This window comes from Hyla sarda, chromosome 13 (genome assembly GCF_029499605.1).
Source record: "Hyla sarda isolate aHylSar1 chromosome 13, aHylSar1.hap1, whole genome shotgun sequence".
Classification (NCBI taxonomy): Eukaryota; Metazoa; Chordata; class Amphibia; order Anura; family Hylidae; genus Hyla; species Hyla sarda.
Genome location: NC_079201.1, coordinates 26,196,647 through 26,209,422, shown reverse-complemented (window position 1 = coordinate 26,209,422; position 12,776 = coordinate 26,196,647). Strand labels below are relative to the sequence as shown.

Below are 12,776 nucleotides of genomic sequence, written 5' to 3'. Positions count from 1 at the left end.
TGCACTCTTCTGTACATCTTTACTGTTTGAAAGTATTAGATCTTGGATCTAATATTTCCTTTAAGAATGCTCCCCATATGCTAAAAGCTGGTCCTTTTTATGGTAAAGAAGTAGATTTTCCAAACATCAGAAGACCCATCCTATAATAAATCCATGCTTGCTTCACAGAGTATGGGCAACATAACTAATAGGAAGGGTCTTTACTAAATGATGCCCATGATTTTCATGACACATTTATGGTTTCAGATGTACTGTCTGTGCTACAGATATAACACTCAGACCATTTAAATAATACAAACTGAGATCACATGTGGTATGTCACACAAAGTTTGGCTCAGCAGAACCACAAAGGGCTTTAAATTAGTTATTGTGACCACAGACATGACAATGTGGCTGTATTACAGCCATTAGGGCAACTTGACTGTTTCCTATGCGGCAGCACAAACCAGTAGTTTCAATAGAAAACTATGTGATGTATTATACTTCAACTTTTGGCTTAATAAAAAACATATCTATACATGAAAAGTGGAGCAGAACATAAGGAAAATGGCAAGTGTGAACCCACTGTGCCACCTTATCAATTTGACTTTGGGCCACTCCAGAGCATTGTCTAAGTAGTCTCCCAATTATCATTATTTAACCTCTATGCAGAGATCTGTTCTTCACCACAGGAGGACGCAACCTCTAGTAGTGGTCCTGATGTAGGTTGCGGCTGGTCTTGTGGGCTGAGTGACACCAATGGGTCAGGCAGAGAGAAATCTGGGCACAGGCAGATGTCTAGAGTTCTTGTATAGTCAGAGGATAATCAGACAGGTCAGGACAGGCAGCACAAGTTTGTCATAAACAGGCCAGGGTCAAACACATGAGATACAATTGAGTATAGGACTACAGGCAAGGGTAAAGTTAAAATGGCAAGCTGGGGTCGTATACAATAACGGATTAACATGTACAGGAACATGTTAAGCAGAACACCACCAGACTAGGAAACTTTTCTCTGGCAGATTGGAATGGGAGTGCTCCCCTCTATTATATGGCCAGTGGTGATAGGTTGGGGCAGAGCTAGGAGCAGCAGGATGAGAATGGACAGAGTAGTTGGAGGGAGCGTGGCAGATAGCCACATACAGGCTGGAAAGCCTTTCAGGATGAGCAGTATGCTGGGAGCAGCAGACCACCGGCATTAAACGAACACTGGAGGTTCAACCAAAGTTTGACAAGATGTAACTTTAACCTCCAATATAAGATTCACATCATCCTGACCATGTGTATAAATGGAATTAAACTATTACCATGGGAGAGCAATGCACTGATAGACCAAATTGTTAATATTTTATGCAGCCAGCATATAATTGCAGCTTATAGAATCTCAAAACTCAACTATGGTTAATCACCCGAATGCCAATTCCTTAATTCCCTGCAGTCTCATCTGAATGGGGGTAAAAGGTATGCACCACATAAGGATTAAAATGGACCCAAGCTGGGCACCATCACTTCCCGAGGGTAGTGTTGCCCTTTATCAGCGCTTATTCATCTTTAAAACCTGTTAGCACAGGTACAATAACCCCAGATTTATCTCTGAGACATGATAAGTTTCTGTTTGGTGCACTGCTGTGTACAGATGAGTTCTTTGTTTCCCACGATCCCTCTGACATTCAAGTAGACCCCCCCCCCTTCCTTTTCTGTGTACCGAAATTACATATCATTATTGAAGGAATGTAAAACCGGAGAGGGGCCGCTAACTGTGCCAGGCCTGGAGATGGGAGCATGCAGCCAGCATACTGTGGTACGTACACTAATCCCTAAATTGCCTTTGTGTTTATATTCCCTTCTCTTTTCAGCTACAGTCTACAAGAACCCAGCTGCCAACCTGCAACAGGATTCATCAGTACTGAGGGCCCGGACTGTCATTTATTAGTCCTTCCCCATCAACACAAATAGGTTTGGTAAATCTTTACAGGCTTTGGATGAAAATAGGGTTTTAACACCAATGCAACTGCAAAACCCTATAGGGGGGGTATATAAAAAATAAAATTACAGTGAAAACTTACACACAGAAACTAAGGATAGTCTGATATTACAGATTTGCTGATTTACAATATAGTGTGACTGTCAAGTTAGGATTCGTGGTCAGATGTGTTTATGAGGAATAACACTTTTTCTGGCCAGCATATGACATGTAAGGCTTTCTTCACTGGTTTTTCGCTCTGCAGGCTCCATTTCTATTTATCAGTTTTCCTTTGGGTCCAGAGTAGGTGGAGGCTAGCCGCTATGATGTTTTCCATATACAGCACACAGAGAGACGAGAAGATCCTGCTCCTCTATTTTTATCCTTCACACACACAAAAGTAGCAGCCACATGAAGGAAACTATACAGTAGTACTAAGCTTTGTTACTCTGAATCCAGCGCTGGGTGAGATAGTAGAGAACTAACTAGAAGCAGCAGCACCTGTCTGTGTCTCTCCTCTGTCTCCACCTCCTCTCTTCAAAGTTTATCATTTTACTGAGGTTACCAGAGATTCTCATCTTGCTGCTGCCCATAATGTGTCTTCATCTCTGCCACTTTTACGATCTTAACAGTTTTACAATTTTAACAGTGACTTGAGAGCAAGTGATAAGTGAAAAGATGGGCGTGGAGAAGAGAAGAGGCATTTTTTTTTAACATGAAAAAGAGGCATTTTTATGTAATAAAACAAGTACAAAGTTTCTTAGAACCGATTGTGATACAGATTTATGTAGAATAAAATGAAATGATGGTTATGTTTTGAAGGAGTTACCTATTTTAAAAAAATTAGTATTGTCCAGATTAGAAAAATCCATTAACAGCACCTCTCTTGTCTTTAGACTGTGCCTGGTATTGCAGAATTCAAATAAATGAATCTGCGCAGTAGTACTAGACACAACAATGGAAAGATACGGTTCAACCCAAAAATTTTTCTAATCCTGGTAATTACTTGTATAGTCACATATTGGTTTATAGTTTGCATTATAAGATTACTCTACAATCATCCTAGACATTGCTCAGGTGGGTATCCCAGTGGTGACACGATTTAGACATTTGGGTGTACATGTAACTGCCTTCCCATCTAACTATCTTGACCTTAAAGGACAACTGCAGCGGCATTACACTCATCCCCTATCCACAGGATAGGGGATAAGTGTTTGATCGCGGGGGGTCTGACCGCTGGGACCCCCCCAATCTCCCTAACGGGGCGCCGCCATAAGCGTTCATGGTGAGCGCTAAGGCGCATAGCGTCGACCTAGAGGTCAACGGTGACGCCCCGTCTCCTACCCGTCCCCATACAGTTCTATGGGGGATGCGGGGAGGCACGAATGCTGCCTCCCCGCCTCTCCCATAGAGATTTGTGGAGGAGGCGTGCCGGCCACAACGTCATGCTGCGGTTGGCACGCCCCCTGCACGGGAGAACCGCGGCCCCATTAGGGAGATCACGGGGGGTGCCAGCGTTCGGACCCCCCGCGATCAAACACTTATCCCCTATCTTGAGGATAGGGGATAAGTGTTTGTAATGCTGAAGATGTCCTTTAATTTAGTGCCCCTGCTGGACCGCAGTGCCCGCAAGGTGGTCACCTGGCGTAAGCTTTGTCTCTCTATTATTGTTAGGTCTAATCTGATTAAAATGGTAATGATGCCGCAGTTCCTTTCGATTTTTCACAATTCCTCTGTTTGGGTTTTCATGCGCTATTTTATAAGGATTCAGTCTTTGTATAGAGAACTTTGCTTGGATCCATCTGGAGAACCTGCAGCGAGGTAAAGAGGCAAGTGGTCTATAGATTCCCAATCCCTGGTTATATTTTCTAGCAGCGCAAGTCCAGCAGCTGAAGGGTTTGGCCTTACTTAACACTATGGGATGTGCAGGTAGCTTGGTATCGAAGCGTCTGGGAGGGATCACTCCTATTTAGCTCCTGGAAATCGCAGCTCAGACTGGCCCCCCTCACCTTAATACCACTCTAATCCTTATCCGTAAGGTGTGAGCAAAATGTAAGGTTCTAATACAATATGAAACATTTACTACATACTCCCCTTTTTGGAACAACCCCAATTTGCCTGAATTACATATGCTCCCTGATTCTTCCCTCTAGTCTTTGCATGGGATTCTATATATCTCTCAATTATATGACGGGGCAGTACTGAAGTCCTTTGCTCAACTTCTCCCTCCCACGACCCTTCTTTTATAGACACCTTTAGTTGCACCAGTTAGCCTTTTTACTCACGTTTCTACTAAGGGAGTTATATCGGGACTTATTGTCTTCTTTTCATAGGGCCTATCCACTGGTTATTATGGAGAAGTGGGAGTAGGATGTTGATCCTATATCGGATAACCAGTGGACTCAGGTTGTGGCTATGACTCCAAGGCTTGCAGTTTCAGAGGCCCACCGGACACCCGTATTTCTCCACAAAATTGGAGTTTGGCCAAACTCATGCTGTCTGAGATGTTCTCTTCCCGGTGCCCATCTGCTAGATGTGATGTGGGACTGTTTATTATACCCTGTAAGGAATATAGATTGAGCTTTCCTAACATGTAGGTCTGCCCTTTGTCTGTCTGTCTGATAACCCTATTGGCTTCCCATTCTATTTCTTTTCTTCTCTTTTTTTGTGTTTTGGGTCTATAACCCCAATGCATATATTGATTGTCTAGAACTCATCTGCTGACGGTGCTTCTCTTATTCCAGCCAATTGTACTGTCTGCCGGAGCTATTGTAGCTCTGTGACTGTGTTTTTTTTTTCTTCCTTTTTTGTCACTACCGCACTTTGAAACTTTGTATTTTCTGCATATTAAAGCAGTTCTGGATGAAAGGAGGTAGGGGTGTTTGAGGGATTGTCTTTGGGGTTTAGGTTTTCTTTTTCTATGTTTGTAGAACATAGAATGCTAGTGGTCAGACCCACACCAAACACAAGAATGGGGGAAATCACTAAACTCTATGGTTATTAGTACAGCACTCTGCAATTTTCATAAGGCCCATAGGAGTTAAAAGGAGCGGCAAAGTACATGTCTAACTTCTCATCATACATATAACATTGAAATAAAAAGTGGGAAAAAAAAGTTAATAAAGATCATTTAACCCCTTCCCTAATAAAAGTGGTATCGTCGCTTGCAGAAATGTCCAAATTATAAAAATATATTGTTAATCAAACCACACGGTCAATGGCATACGCGCAAAAAAATTCCAAAGTCCAAAATAGCGTATTTTTGGTCACTTTTTATAACATGAAAAAATGAATAAAAAGCGATCAAAAAGTCTGATAAATACAGAAATGGTACCGCTAAAATCTTCAGATCACGGCGCAAAAAATTAGCCCTCATACCGCCCCGTATGCGGAAAAATAAAAAAGTTATAGGGGTCAGAAGATGACAATTTTAAACGTATACATTTTCCTGCATGTAGTTATGATTTTTTACCAGAAGTACGACAAAATCAAACCTACAGAATAATAAGGTGTCATTTTTACTGAAAAATGTACTGCAAAGAAACGGAAGCCCCCAAAATTACAAAATGGTGTTTTTTCTTCTATTTTGTCGCACAATTATTATTTTTTTCGTAGATTTTCGGGTAAAATGACTGATGTCACTGCAAAGTAGAATTGGTGGCACAAAAAAATAAGCCATCATATGGATTTTTAGATGCAAAATTGAAAGAGTTATGATTTTTTAAAGGTAAGGAGGAAAAAATTAAAGTGCAAAAATGGAAAAAACCCTGGTTCTTAAGGGGTTAATGTATACGTTTTTATTTCTTTAATTGTATGACATTTATATGTTAAACAAATATGAAAATGCAGTGTGAACCCACCCTAAATAAAAAAAAATGTACATTGTCCAATTGGAGGAAGTCAATCCAGTACTAGATAGCAAAATAACCCCAACTGTCCCCTGTCAAAAAGGTTATTAAAAGTTTAGACAGTATTCTCAAAAGAAATCCAGAAGATGCCAATGAACGTTGGTGGTGTGTAATGGCACTTTCTAGTGGTGTTATTGGCGATAGTGGTCTGTGTATAGTGGTGGTAACAGTATGATGATATTAGTCACTGTAGTAGTAATATGTCGCCAGGTGTGAAGTTATTATTTTATGTTTCTAAACATCAACCCACGCTATGCCGCAACATCTCGTCAGTAAGAGGGGGGAGGACCAAAATGCAACTTTACCTCTGCAGACAAAAAACCTTGAACCTGACTACTTGGTAGAATCTTTTCACTGCAATTACAGCTGCAAGTATTTTGGGGTATGTCTCTACTAGCTTTGCACATTTAGAGTCAATTTGTTTTGGCAAAAAATGCTGAAGCTCAGTCAGATTGGATGGAGAAGTCTGTGAACAGCAATTTTAAAATCTGGCCATATACATTCATGTTTGACTGGGCCATTTTAGGACATAAACATATTTTGATCTAAACCAGCGGTACTCAACTGGCGGACACCGATACAAATGAATAGCTGAGCGCTGCTGGAGTGAGGGAACACTCTGCTCCCTGCCCAGCCAGCGCTTCTCCTATGATGCAGGCGGTGTGATTAGTACTGCCTGCATCATCTGCTCTTGCCAGGCCTGACAAGAAGAGGAGCAGCGTGGGACCTGAGAAGCAGAAGGACCGGGCCGTCCACAGGGCCAGCCATCCGTGTCCGGCACCATAAAAGCGAAAGTAAGGATGCAGGGGTCTTGGGGTTGGGGGGGTTAGGGCAGAAAGGAATAAATGGGTCTGGGGGGGTTTAAAAATGAAAATATGAATCAAGCAGGGGTCTTGGGGGGGTTGCGTCAGGGTTTGAAGGGGATAAAGGGGTCTGGGGAATGGGGGGGCATAAAAGTGAAAATAAGAATGATGCAGGGGTCAAGGGGTAGTTAGGGCAGAAGGGGATAAAGGGGTCTGGGGTGGGTCCTACCACCAATGGCTTCAGCGGTGCCTGCAGCAAGCGGACATTCCGCCGATTAAATGTCCACAGTGTGAAGAAGCACCTAGGGGTCTACAGGAGGAGGGGGAAATGGGTCTGAGGGGAGCACAAGGGTGGGATTCTGACAAACAGAGGAAACCGTGCCTGCCAGTATTATTTTAGGGGTCATGATGTCTGGCAGTATTATAATAATTATTGTTGTCATACAGAGGATGAGGATCTGCTAACAAAGTAACCAATGATGTGCAGGCATCAGACTCTGCAAAGAAGATGGAGCTGAAAGAAGACAAGGACCAGAGGAAGAAGAAAAGTAAAGACAACAGAGAAGACATCTCCTGTGAGTCATTATACAATTGTGTATGCTACCTGACGGTGCCCCATCAGAGCTGGAGTCACTTGTAATTTCTGCAGTGATGACTAATGACACTGTTCCACAATCTGTGTTACAAAACTACAACTCCCATAATGCCTGAAGCTTTGCAACAGCTGGAGTGCCACTTAAACCGAGGTGATTTTAGAGTATGCAGCCTATTTTATTTTAATGGATGTCTGACTTCTGCGACACCCATTGTAAAAAAAAAAAAGGGCTGCATAGTTCAATATGCCCGGGCCTATTTTTGCTCTCAGTCCGACCCTGGAAGTTTGTGTATTACAGGAATTTTGCAACCTTTATCTCTACAGTTGTTTCAAAACTACAGTTCCCATCATGCTCTTCTGTCTGCATGATGGCAGTTGTAGTTTTGCAACAGCCGGAGAGTTCATATGAGGGGGTGGGCACCTCATTCATTGTTTTAAGGGACACAATGGTATAATTCATTTCGGGGCAAGTGGCAATATAATATTTAGGGCCCAGCATGTGGTAGTTTTATACTCAGGGGCACAGTGTGAGTCAGCATTATAATCAGGGGCACAATTTGTGTCAGTATTATACTAAGGGTCACGGTGTGTGGCAGTTATATATTCAGGGGCACAGTGTATGGCAGCTGGAGAACGTTTATGACTTATTAAGTACTTATTAAGTTCTACAACAGGCAGTGCCTATTTCTGGCAGGGCACTGTGGCTGCCAGGTGTGAACCAGGTCTTAGGGTTTAGCTCGGACCTTCACCGGATGGCAGACCTGGAAAAGCGGACCCCTAATAAAAGTAGTTGAGTACACCTGATCTAAAACATTCCATTGTAGCTCTGGTTGTATGTTTAGGGTCATTGGATGGGATTTATCAAAACCTGTGCAGAAGAAAAGTTGACCAGTTGTCCATAGCAACCTTCTTTTATTTTTATTTTTTTTAAAAGGTCACTGAAAAATAAAAATAAGCAATCTGAACAGCTTGATGCTACCACCATGTGTCACTGTGGGGATGATGTGCTCAGGATGATGGGTTTCTTATTGGTTTTCATGGGCAGTATTGGGTTTCTGACACACAGTATTTTGCACGGAGGCCAAAAAAATCAATGTTGATCTAATTTGACCAAAGAACCTTCTTCCACGTGTTTGCTGTGTCTCCCACAAAGCCTGTGGCAAACTCCAAACTTGTGGCTCACTTTCAACAACAACTTTCTTCTTGTCACTCTTCCATAAAGGTCAGATTTGTGGATTGCACAACTAATAGTTGTCCTGTGGACACATTCTCCCATCTCAGTTGTGGATTTTTGCAGCTCCTTCAGTGTTACCATGGGCCTCTTGGTTGCTTCTCTATTACTTTTCTCTGTGCCCAGCTTGTAGGCTTGAGTGTGTGGCTTTGTCTTGGTAGGTTTGCGGGTGTGCCATATTCTTTCCATTCTCTGATAAAATTTATAGTGCACTGTGAGACATTCAAAGCTAGGGAGATATTATTTATAACCTAATGCTGCTTTTTACTTTCTACCCTGACCTGTATGAAATGACAATATCGACATTCTTAGGTTCATAGGTTGTGTAGTAATACAGCTCAGCCCTCCTTCACTTGAATACTATAATACCTGACAAAGCCTGTGAATAAAAGCAGCACTGTTCCAATCCCCTTTTACAAACCCATTACACAAAAGAAATAAAAACGTATTTGTTGTACAGTTCATAATGTTGTTGTACTGTTCATAATCATGCCCATGGTAAAATGATAGGGGTTTTCATGCTGTGCCATGCTCTCTTTCTGGTGGTGGGCTTAGGTATTCCTGACTTCCATGGCACTCTCTATTGCTGTTCCAATGCCTTTATTCACATAACATTTTTTGGCAAGGTGTGCAGCACAGAGGCGTGGCCCAGATTCCCTCTCACACTCCTGAAAGTGTGTACGTGCTGGGCTGGAGCTGACACATGGCGGTGTAATAATTAATATCCAGGGTTGCGGAGTGAAGACTCATCTTAATTAAGGGGAGCCGGCTGCAAGACACACACCATACACTGGGATATGAAAGTGAAATAAAACTGCTAGTCCTAGCATGCTGGGAATACTCTGAAACATCCAACGCACTGCACTGCTGAGCCACTGAGATCAATAACAGACTGCGGCCATTTCCTTCATTTACTTGGAAAGTTGTGTGCCCTCCATAATACAAGGGCATCGATTGGTGGCACCTGCACTGCAATACATAAAAATTCAGAGGTCCGTAACCACTATACATATACAAAAAGGCTGAAGTGTTGGGAATACTCCCAGCAGTTCTCCATTCCTTTGAAAGGACATATTTTCACTCACTGAGCTCTTAGCTATTGTTTAATCTTCTATATCATTCCTCCACAAAAGACATTTAAGGGAAATTCCAAAGAGGAAAAACATGACACACACACAGTCTCAAAAATAAAACATAAAAAGTTAAGTGGAAATTCCTTGAACTTGGTGCTCACATACTTTAAAGACACAGCCTAACTACAGCACCATCTGGAATGCAGAGAGGGAGGCACAAACATAAATGACAAAGATGATGAGCTTCAGTTTATCCAAAAGGTAGGTATGAAATCCAATTTTATTTTGGCATCATTTTTTTAGCATCATAAAATCAAGTAAAATGCAAGGCCGCAAACGACAGTGCATTTTGGGCCCTTCCAGCCCTTACTTAATTGCTAAGGATAAAAACTGACAAATCTTTTTGAATTCAGTGATGTTGTGCTTTACTTGCTATAATAATGGCAAACAAATGATTTTATATATACCTGTGGATATGCTGGAGTTCCTTTTTGCTACTGGAGCTCACATACAGCCAGGTTCATTGTAAGGGCAAGGGAATACAAACTAAAGGGACATCCCATGCAGCTACCATGGGGTTCCTGAACAGAAGAGGCTCAAATCATATTAGTTGCATGCCCTATTTTAGCTCCTAAAAGGTTAACAAACAGCTTGGGGATCTTAAATAGGCAGATCCAAAAACTTTTTAGACGTTGTTACTGATGAAAATTACAGACCTTTTTTAATACAGTTTTTTAAACAATATTTGAATATTTAATAAAGAAAACAGCTCCTGAAAATTGCACCACTAGGTGTCCCCATACCTACTGGGACAATAACCGGTCCTGCAGCAGCATCAGCTTGTCCATGGGTCATGGACAAGTGTTACCTCATGGACAAAGCTGCATGAGTAGACACCAATAACCTCCCACCACCACAAGGAGGGACACACCTTCTTCCGCTGAGAGGATTTCTAACACTGTGAGCTAATGAAAAGAAGGATTTTTATAATAAATATGGGTGATAGGCATAAAAATTTAATGTACATGGCCAGGATTTGTTACCGATTATTTTTTTTTCTTTTTTGTAGGATCTGACAAGTATGCTTTAAAGGGGTATTCCATCTCAAAGTGATGATATATCTAGAATATACCATTGCTTTATGATTAGCGAAGGTGCATCCTTTAATAACCCCTTAAGGACACATGACGTACTGGAACGTCATGTGTCCACTCCCGATCTATAACGCGGGGCCACGGCGTGGCCCCGCGTCATAGCGGGTCGGGCCCGGCCTCTAACAACGGCCGGGACCCGTGGCTAATAGCGCGCGGCATTGATCGCTGTGCCGCGCGCTATTAACCCTTTAGACGCGGCGTTCAAAGTTGAACGCCGCGTCTAAAGTGAAACCGAAAGCATCCCGGCTAGCTCAGTGGGCTGTTCGGGATAGCCGCGGTGAAATCGCGGCATCCCGAACAGCTGACAGGACAGCGGGAGGGCCCCTTCCTGCCTCCTCGCTGTCCGATCGCCGAATGACTGCTCAGTGCCTGAGATCCAGGCATGAGCAGTCATCCGGCAGAATCGTTGATCACTGGTTTCTTATGAGAAACCAGTGATCAACATAGAAGATCAGTGTGTGCAGTGTTATAGGTCCCTATGGGACCTATAACACTGCAAAAAAAAAGTGAAAAAAAAAAGTGAATAAAGATCATTTAACTCCTCCCCTATTAAAAGTTTGAATCACCCCCCTTTTCCAATAAAAAAAAAAACACAGTGTAAATAAAAATAAAAATAAACATATGTGGTATCACCGCGTGCGGAAATGTCCGAATTATAAAAATATATCATTAATTAAACCGCTCGGTCAATGGCGTGCGCGCAAAAAAATTCCAAAGTCCAAAATAGTGCATTTTTGGTCACTTTTTATATCATTTAAAAATGAATAAAAAGTGATCAATAAGTCCTATCAATGCAAAAATGGTACCGTTAAAAACTTCAGATCACGGCGCAAAAAATGAGCCCTCATACCGCCCCATACACGGAAAAATAAAAAAGTTATAGGGGTCAGAAGATGACAATTTTAAACGTATTAATTTTCCTGCATGTAGTTATGATTTTTTCCAGAAGTCCGACAAAATCAAACCTATATAAGTAGGGTATCATTTTAATCGTATGGACCTACAGAATACATATCAGGTGTCATTTTTACCGAAAAATGTACTACGTAGAAACGGAAGCCCCCAAAAGTTACAAAACAGCGTTTTTTTTTTCAATTTTGTCGCACAATGATTTTTTTTCCCGCTTCACCATAGATTTTTGGGCAAAATGACTGACGTCATTACAAAGTAGAATTGGTGGCGCAAAAAATAAGCCATCATATGGATTTTTAGGTGTAAATTTGAAAGAGTTATGATTTTTTAAAGGCAAGGAGCAAAAAACGAAAATGCAAAAACGGAAAAACCTCCGGTCCTTAAGGGGTTAAAACACCCACAATTGTAAGAATGAAGGTGCCAGAGTGCTGATTTGACCTTGTGTTCCCTTTACTGTGGCACTCTTGGCCACCTTACTGTGCAGGGAACTGTAGCATAGCTCCATTTGTCTGGGACCTCCAATGGAGGTGCAGTGCTGGTATCCTGCGACACCACAGCTGGGTCTCTGGGAAATTGATGTGTAGGAAAGAGATCAAAATCCAATTTCTCCTTTATTATCAAGAACAGTAAAGGATTCAAGAGGTCGGAACTAGGGATCGACCGATTATCGGTATTGCCGATATTATCGGCCGATAATCACAATATTGGGCATTATCGGTATCGGCAATTACCACCGCACCGCATCGCACCGGCCCATTGTCTCCCCCATCCCCGGTTTTATAATTACCTGATCTCGAGGCCCACGCTTCTTCTTGCTCCTGCTGCATCCTGCGTTACGCTGTGCGCAGTGACGTGACGTGCGCGACGTGACGCCACTGTCAGTTTGCACAGTGACAGTTCAGGAGGACGCCACCGGAGCCAGATGTAGAGTGGACCTCTGGAACAGGTAATTATAAAACCGGGGATGGGGGAGGCAATGGGGCAGGGCCGGTGTGGCGGTTCGGTGGCGGTGATAGGTCTCAGGACCCCCGGACAGGCAGGGGGAGAGAAGCGGGTGGTGGCGGCGGTCTATGGCACCGCAAAAGCCACTGCAGTGCATTGATTAAACGCCCACTTTAAATCAATGATCTGCAGCGGTGTCGCGGCCCTAACCTACAC

General features: G+C 42.6%; 1 protein-coding gene across 33 annotated transcripts in view; it reads right to left on the bottom strand.

The window, feature by feature from the left end:
* The window catches only part of LOC130297737 (general transcription factor II-I repeat domain-containing protein 2-like), a 1,987,867-nt gene that overhangs the window by 277,741 nt on the left and 1,697,350 nt on the right, over positions 1-12,776 (bottom strand). The window contains exon 18 of one of the 33 annotated variants that reach the window (XM_056550570.1): positions 9,284-9,448. The exons of the other annotated variants lie outside the window; for them this stretch is intronic. The gene's annotated coding sequence lies outside the window, so the exon portion shown is untranslated. Of the gene's footprint in view, positions 1-9,283; positions 9,449-12,776 lie in introns of those variants that run through there. 33 annotated transcript variants of the gene reach the window in all.